The sequence below is a fragment of the Palaemon carinicauda genome, chromosome 28, assembly GCF_036898095.1.
Source record: "Palaemon carinicauda isolate YSFRI2023 chromosome 28, ASM3689809v2, whole genome shotgun sequence".
Classification (NCBI taxonomy): Eukaryota; Metazoa; Arthropoda; class Malacostraca; order Decapoda; family Palaemonidae; genus Palaemon; species Palaemon carinicauda.
Window position 1 is genome coordinate 96,062,369 of NC_090752.1, and position 7,079 is coordinate 96,069,447.

At 39.6% G+C, this 7,079-nt stretch overlaps 1 pseudogene; it reads left to right on the forward strand.

The window, feature by feature from the left end:
* Positions 1-2,570: 2,570 nt before the first annotated feature.
* Positions 2,571-5,501, forward strand: LOC137621952 (uncharacterized; annotated as a pseudogene).
* The last annotated feature ends 1,578 nt before the right edge of the window (positions 5,502-7,079 follow it).

The window sequence follows — 7,079 nt, forward strand, 5'->3', positions numbered from 1 at the left end:
TGATAGACAAAACGAGAAATATACGACTGTAATGCTGGACGTTGATTGAAACTGTTATGATTCAATGTTTGTTTTTGTGATATATGAAAAATTGAGGAGTACAAATGATGAAGATGAAAGTAAAAGGTAAAATATGTAGCAAATTGGAGGATTATAGCTTAGGAAAATTGAATGATAAGGATATGTTAGAAGGAAGGATAACACAAAACATACAAAAGAATAGAAAGATTGTTAAATGCTTACTTAAATGCTCAAAAGAGGAATAGTATACAACTGAACAGAGCTGAAATGATGCAGTGTGGGTGGGTGTGTTCGATGCAAGCCACGAGTCTCCAGTGTAATTATCTGCATCAGCTTATGTTTGGGATGTTTTCCGTCAAGGGGATCATTCATAACTCTATAGTTTAAGAGCCAATCAATGTGACAGGGAATTAGAATATAGTTAAGAAAATATATGTATATGTAGTGTATACATAATAACTTGCAAACAAAGTTACTACTGAGGGTGTGAGACTTTGTTCGTGTATCAATCAGGTACAGGAATCTATCTGAATTAGATATATATATATATATATATATATATATATATATATATATATATATATATATATATATATATATATATATATATATATATATATATATATTTTTGAGGCGTAATTTACTATCAACGTCTATAACTTTTTTTTTTTTTGGGGGGGGGGGTTCCAATTAAAAAAAAGTTTTATTGGGAGAAAGGTAAATATGGACAAAATATCAAAGCAAATTTCAGAAATGTATGAACGCATGTCATGAAATAAATTTTGGGAATAAGTAAATAAATATGCACACTCTAAATGACGAAAAGAGCTATAATAAAATAACGTTAAATATTAAAAGAAAACTAAAAAACAAAACAGCTCGAACTCTACTTCTGCTGTAATGAAAATAGGTGCATTGAATTAAACTTTCAGAAAAATAAAACAAGTTTTTAATTCAGCCTTGCAAGCAAGAGAACGAAAGCAATGGAAGTTTTTGGGGTTGATAGCAAGACCGTGATTTTGCCTAGCAATGATCACTCTCTCTCTCTCTCTCTCTCTCTCTCTCTCTCTCTCTCTCTCTCTCTCTCTCTCTCTCTCTCTCTCTCTCTTAGACCGGGAGCCAGCAGTGGTTTGGGTAGCTGAAAAGCGAACCAATTTTCTTAGTCATAGTGATGTTGTATGTACATCACTGTTTATGAAAACTGAAGTCTGCCGGGGATCTGGTGGTGGGTGTGGCCCTCAGCGGCATGAAAGTGATATAGAAAAGTTGACCTAGATCAGCTGGAAAGTGAACCACTTGATAATGGTGTTGAAATGTCCCTTATACCTCCAGGAACTGGGAATGGGTACTGACAGACTTTTTGTGTGGTGGCGTGACCTTGACAGACTTACGTAACTGCCACATCAAAATTGACCTAGATCAGCTGAAAAACAAACCGAATGAAACTTGTTGTAAAATCATCAGTACCACCCCAGGTATAGTGAATGACCACTGACAGACAGTTTCTGTGGTGGGATACCCCTGACAGACATGCCCAAATGACCAGACCCCATAAGTGACCTAGATCAGCTGATAAGCGAACCAAATAAAACTTGTTGTAAAATTATCAGTACCACTCCAGGTATAGTGAATGACCACTGATAGACAGTTTCTGTGGTGGAGTACCCCTGACAAACATGCCCAAATGACCAGACCCCATAAGAGACCTAGATCAGCTGAAAAGCGAATCAAATGAAACTTGTTGTAAAATTATCAGTACCACCCCAGGTATAGTGATTGACAATCAATCTTTCAATGTGCTTTACAACATTAAATTTTTTTTAGGTTCAAAGTAATTGAAGAAATGGACCAAGGCAAATCTCCTTCCCAGGTGGAAGATTTATTGGAAAGTTTCACAGAGGAGCCATCTCAAACTGGAGATGATAATAAATGTACATCACCAAGAGTAAACGGGAAGGTAATGAAAATTTCAACTTCTACTTGTTTTAGTGGTGTTTTCAGATCGTTTTAGAACAAACATTTGTTATTGTATGAAGCACTAATGGTATTAAGTAGTTTGTTATTTGTGGATGTTTTTTTCCTAGGGTAATGAAAATGGTGCGGTGGCCTCCATCTGTTTCATCTGCAAAACGTTAACTGAAGAGGATAAACAGTTGAAGAGAATTGAGAGAACAGGACCCTCCTTGAAGAATGCAGCATCCATTCGTTCCATCCTGATGAGTGACAAATATGAAGAAGTCACAAGGAGGATTATGAGCTCTGACTTTTGTGGTGAAATGTACCATCCCTCCTGCCACCGAAGATACACTGCTGTGAAGAGACCGAAAGATGAGTTGGGTCCATCAAAGAGAGATACAAGGTCAAGCAGTGTCTTGCCAAAGACAGAGAGACATGGCATCTTAAAGAGAGAGTGTATCTTCTGTGGGAAGGAGAGGAAAAAGAAACGGGGAAAAGAGGAACCACTTACATCAATTGCAACAAAAGGTGGCTGTGATACACTATTGGAGCGGACCCATAGATCCACAAATTACCATTTCAAAAGTTTGATCATGGGCAATATTGATCTTATTGCCAAAGAGGGTAAATACCACAAGTCGTGCAGATGGCATTTCATGCATGAGACAGAAGTGGCAGAAACAAGTTGTGCAACACCTCATGATATCCATAAAAGGGCGTTCAAATCACTCTGTGGTTTCATCACAGAACAAATTATCCAAAATGAAAAGTCTCTGATGGTGACATCATTGTTGAATAAGTACAAAGCTGAATACACAAGTAATGGAGGTGATCCCCAAGATGTTGACGCATACACAACACAAAATCTGATAAGGTAAACAGGGTACACCGTGAGCTACAGCGTTGTGTTAAAACAAATGATGTAGGTGGATACATAGATGTTTTCCCAGTCATACTGGATGTCTTCTTCTCTTTAAATCGTCCAAATTACGCCAGATGGGGAACAATGTTTCTACACAAGCTGACATCTTCCCACCCTCAACTCAGAGAAATACTTCAGACGGGGGCTTTTTCAATACAGCGAACAAAGAAGAACTACTCCAGGTCGGCAGTTGATCTCTCACTTGAACAGACAGTAAATCGGGATGCAGCGTCCAGTATGAAAGGGATTGTAGCCTTCAGAAATTCTGAAAATGCCAGACGAAGATGGTCCATGACCATGACACAGAGAGCCATGGCCGTACTGGAGCTGAGAACTATTGCTGGACTTGAAGTGGGAGAGAGTGCCACAGAACAGTGCCGTTCATACAGAATAAGAAAAGACAACAAGCAAATGCAGGCTCTAAGTGAGAAAATAGACGAATTCTACAATCCCTTCAGTCCTGAAGCTCCAGACACAATGGTGAACCTTGCAACTGGGTGGGCGGCAACAAAAAAAACTGAGAAGTATCTCCTCAGAACATTGCAGAGGGGGCAGGTAGCAAGACAACAATTCGAAAGTGAGTGGCACAAGGACTCGGCAAGATTTCTGAAGTCAGTAAAAAGGATAAGGGTGAATAACTTCGCATCTGAAAACGAAAAGAAGAAGAAAAAGGGACGACTCCTGCTACAGAAACTGCAAAGAGGGTTGAAAGTCTGGGGGACTTATTCATAAGAATCATCATTGTTGTGGCCGAAAATACCAACTTTGATCTCAGGCACGTTCTCAGGTACCCAATCACGTCATATCCTCTTTCCCTGGCACATGCTGATGGAGCACTCTTGAAGAGCAGGAAGCATACATTACTGAATAGGGTGGAAGAGTTCCAGAAAGACACACCAATCCCAACAGAGGTACATCAAGGTATTTGTGTTCGGATTTATGATGGAGGCCTGCTTATTCATTCTGTCTTGTCAGTTATGAATGTTGGAACATCGTATGGAGCTATTGCCCGAACCATTCTATCTACAGTATGCACTGATGGAGGGGATGAAATCCATGTCTGCCTTGATAAGTACATCGAAAATTCAGTCAAGGACAGTGAGAGAAAATTGCGTGGTGCAGAAGATTCTGTTTACACAATCACTGGACCTAACCAAACAATGAGACATAAAGGAGCAAAACTTCTCAAGAATGGAATGTTCAAAAACGAACTTGGAAAATTTCTGCTAAAGGAATGGGGGGAAATCACTATTGGAACATCCTAAATGGAAAAACACTGTATGCCTCTTATGGCGGTGAATATTTCCAATATACGCCAAATGATTTCCAGGAGATCTCAGTGACCAGCCCAGCTCACCTCCAGGCCAACCACGAGGAAGCAGATACCCTTATAGCATTCCACCTGGAAAATACCTCAGGGAGCAAGGTCCTTGTACGAGCATCCGATACAGATGTTCTCATTATACTTATTGGTATACTTGGAAATCAAGACCCAGAAGTGAGGTCCTCCAAAAATGTCTTCATGGACTGTGGCAGCGGAAACAGCAGGCGATACATTAATGTCACCAATATTGTAGAGGTCCGTGAGGAGCGAAAATCAGGACTCCCAAAAGCACTGCCGGGGTACCAAGCATTCACTGGATGTGACTTCACATCAGCCTTTTACAAGTAGGATTTTGTTCCACCTTTAAATGGCAGATTGAGTTGGCATACTCATTGTACAGCAAAGATTTAGAATCATGACAAAATGAAGTTAATTAGTTTGAAGAGAGTCATGCCGTTGTTACCTACATGATTCATATTCCCTTTCAGGAAAGGCAAAGTCAAACCTCTGGAAATACTTGAGAAGGACCCAACTAGAAGCTTTCTCCAGTTGTTCTCCAACATGGGTGAAGTTGATGGTGAAGTTGACATAGACGTGGCATTCGAGTTTGTTTGCAAGATGTATGGCCAAAACAAAGAACATAATGTAGATGAAGCACGTTATAGAAAAATTATGCAGATGTCGGGCACAGTAGATAAGGTATATATGTATCAAGTGTGTTGGGTTTTCAGGATGTAACATGTCTCCCTTGAATTGACTTAAGAGAGTAACAATGTATTCAAATCGTAACCTCCAATGCACATTCTATGATATTTCTTTCTGTCTCTCACTCTAGGGTCTTAACAACCCACATTTATTTTGACACAAAAAGCATTCTGAGTACATTACTCAATTATTTCAATCTAATCCAACTTAAGAACATTCTCTTTTGAAGTATTTTGTCATATGATTCCACATTCCTTTCAGGAAAACCCACTTCTTAATATCAAAAAGGTTGACTGCGCATTGTTGCCCCCAACACGTCGGGCACATAAGAAAAAACTACTGAGGGCACACTACGTGACAGTTTTGTGGAGTCATGCTAACACAAAATCACCTGATCAAGGCCTATGCGCCACTGATTATGGTTGGGCAGTAGATGGTGACTTGTTGCAGCCAACCTGGTTTGACGGACCAGCCGTTCCTGATTCTTTATTTGCTAATGACAGTGACAAAGATCAGGATATTCTTAGTCAATCAGAGGAAACAGTGATGAAACAGATAATATTGATGAACTGAGTGACTATGACCAGTGTGAGGATGAGCCATGGAGTGAGGACTCAGATTCTGATACTGAAGAGATGGATTAGTATATTTAATAGTTGGTCCTCCATTGACCCAATGCATTTAATGCAAGGTTATAGTATGTGTCACAAAACATTTAACGATGTAATATACATGGCCAGCCGGATCTATCCCTCTTTTTTTTACTATTATTTCTCAGCATCCACAATGATGTGAAAGGAATTATTATGGATTATATTTTCATTCAGTCTGATCAATTCTATTGTGCATGTATGATATTAGATATTAAATATTAGATATTAGATATATGTTTAAGGAAATGCACTTAATCCATTGTAACTGTTCAATGATAAGCACTTATTATCAGGATGGCGTTATTTACTTTGGTGTCTTTCAGAAAACATAATTTCAATTTTATTTATATTTACTACTTCAATATTTTTATGTATTACATTGTCAGGGATATAGATGTTCTATGGGAAACAATGTTCACTTCAACATTGGCCAGTGATGAGTATACATGATAATTTTATATGTTCGTTTCATTCTATTTCATCAGTTTCACTTACAAGCTAATCTAGCTTAACCCCTTCTGGACTTGGATGTAGTGACCAGTGTTACAAGGTATCATTACATCTTGGTCCTGAAGGAATTAATTATGGGGTCTGGTCATTTGGGCATGTCTGACAGGGGTACCCCACCACAGAAACTGTCAGTGGTCATTCACTATACCTGGAGTGGTACTGATAATTTTACAACAAGTTTCATTTGGTTCGCTTTTCAGCTGATCTAGGTCACTTATGAGGTCTGGTCACTTGGGCATGTCTGTCAGGGGTACCCCACCACAGAAACTGTCTGTCAGTGGTCATTCACTATAACTGGGGTGGTACTGATGATTTTACAACAAGTTTCATTCGGTTCGCTTTTCAGCTGATCTAGGTCACTTATGGGGTCTGGTCATTTGGGCATGTCTGTCAGGGGTACCCCACCACAGAAACTGTCTGTCAGTGGTCATTCACTATACCTGGAGTGGTACTGATAATTTTACAACAAGTTTCATTTGGTTCGCTTTTCAGCTGATCTAGGTCACTTATGGGGTCTGGTCATTTGGGCATGTCTGTCAGGGGTACCCCACCACAGAAACTGTCTGTCAGTGGTCATTCACTATACCTGGGGTGGTATTGATGATTTTACAACAAGTTTCATTCGGTTCGCTTTTCAGCTGATCTAAGTCAATTTTGACGTGGCAGTTACGTAAGTCTGTCAGGGTCATGCCACCACACAAAAAGTCTGTCAGTACCCATTCCCAGTTCCTGGAGGTATAAGGGACATTTCAACACCATTATCAAGTGGTTCACTTTCCAGCTGATCTAGGTCAATTTTTCCATATCACTTTCATGCCGCTGAGGGCCACACCCACCACCAGATCCCCGGCAGACTTCAGTTTTCATAAACAGTGATGTACATACAACATCACTATGACTAAGAAAATTGGTTCGCTTTTCAGCTACCCAAACCACTGTGGGCTCCTGCTCTATCTCTCTCTCTCTCTCTAAGTTTAAAGGAGTTGTG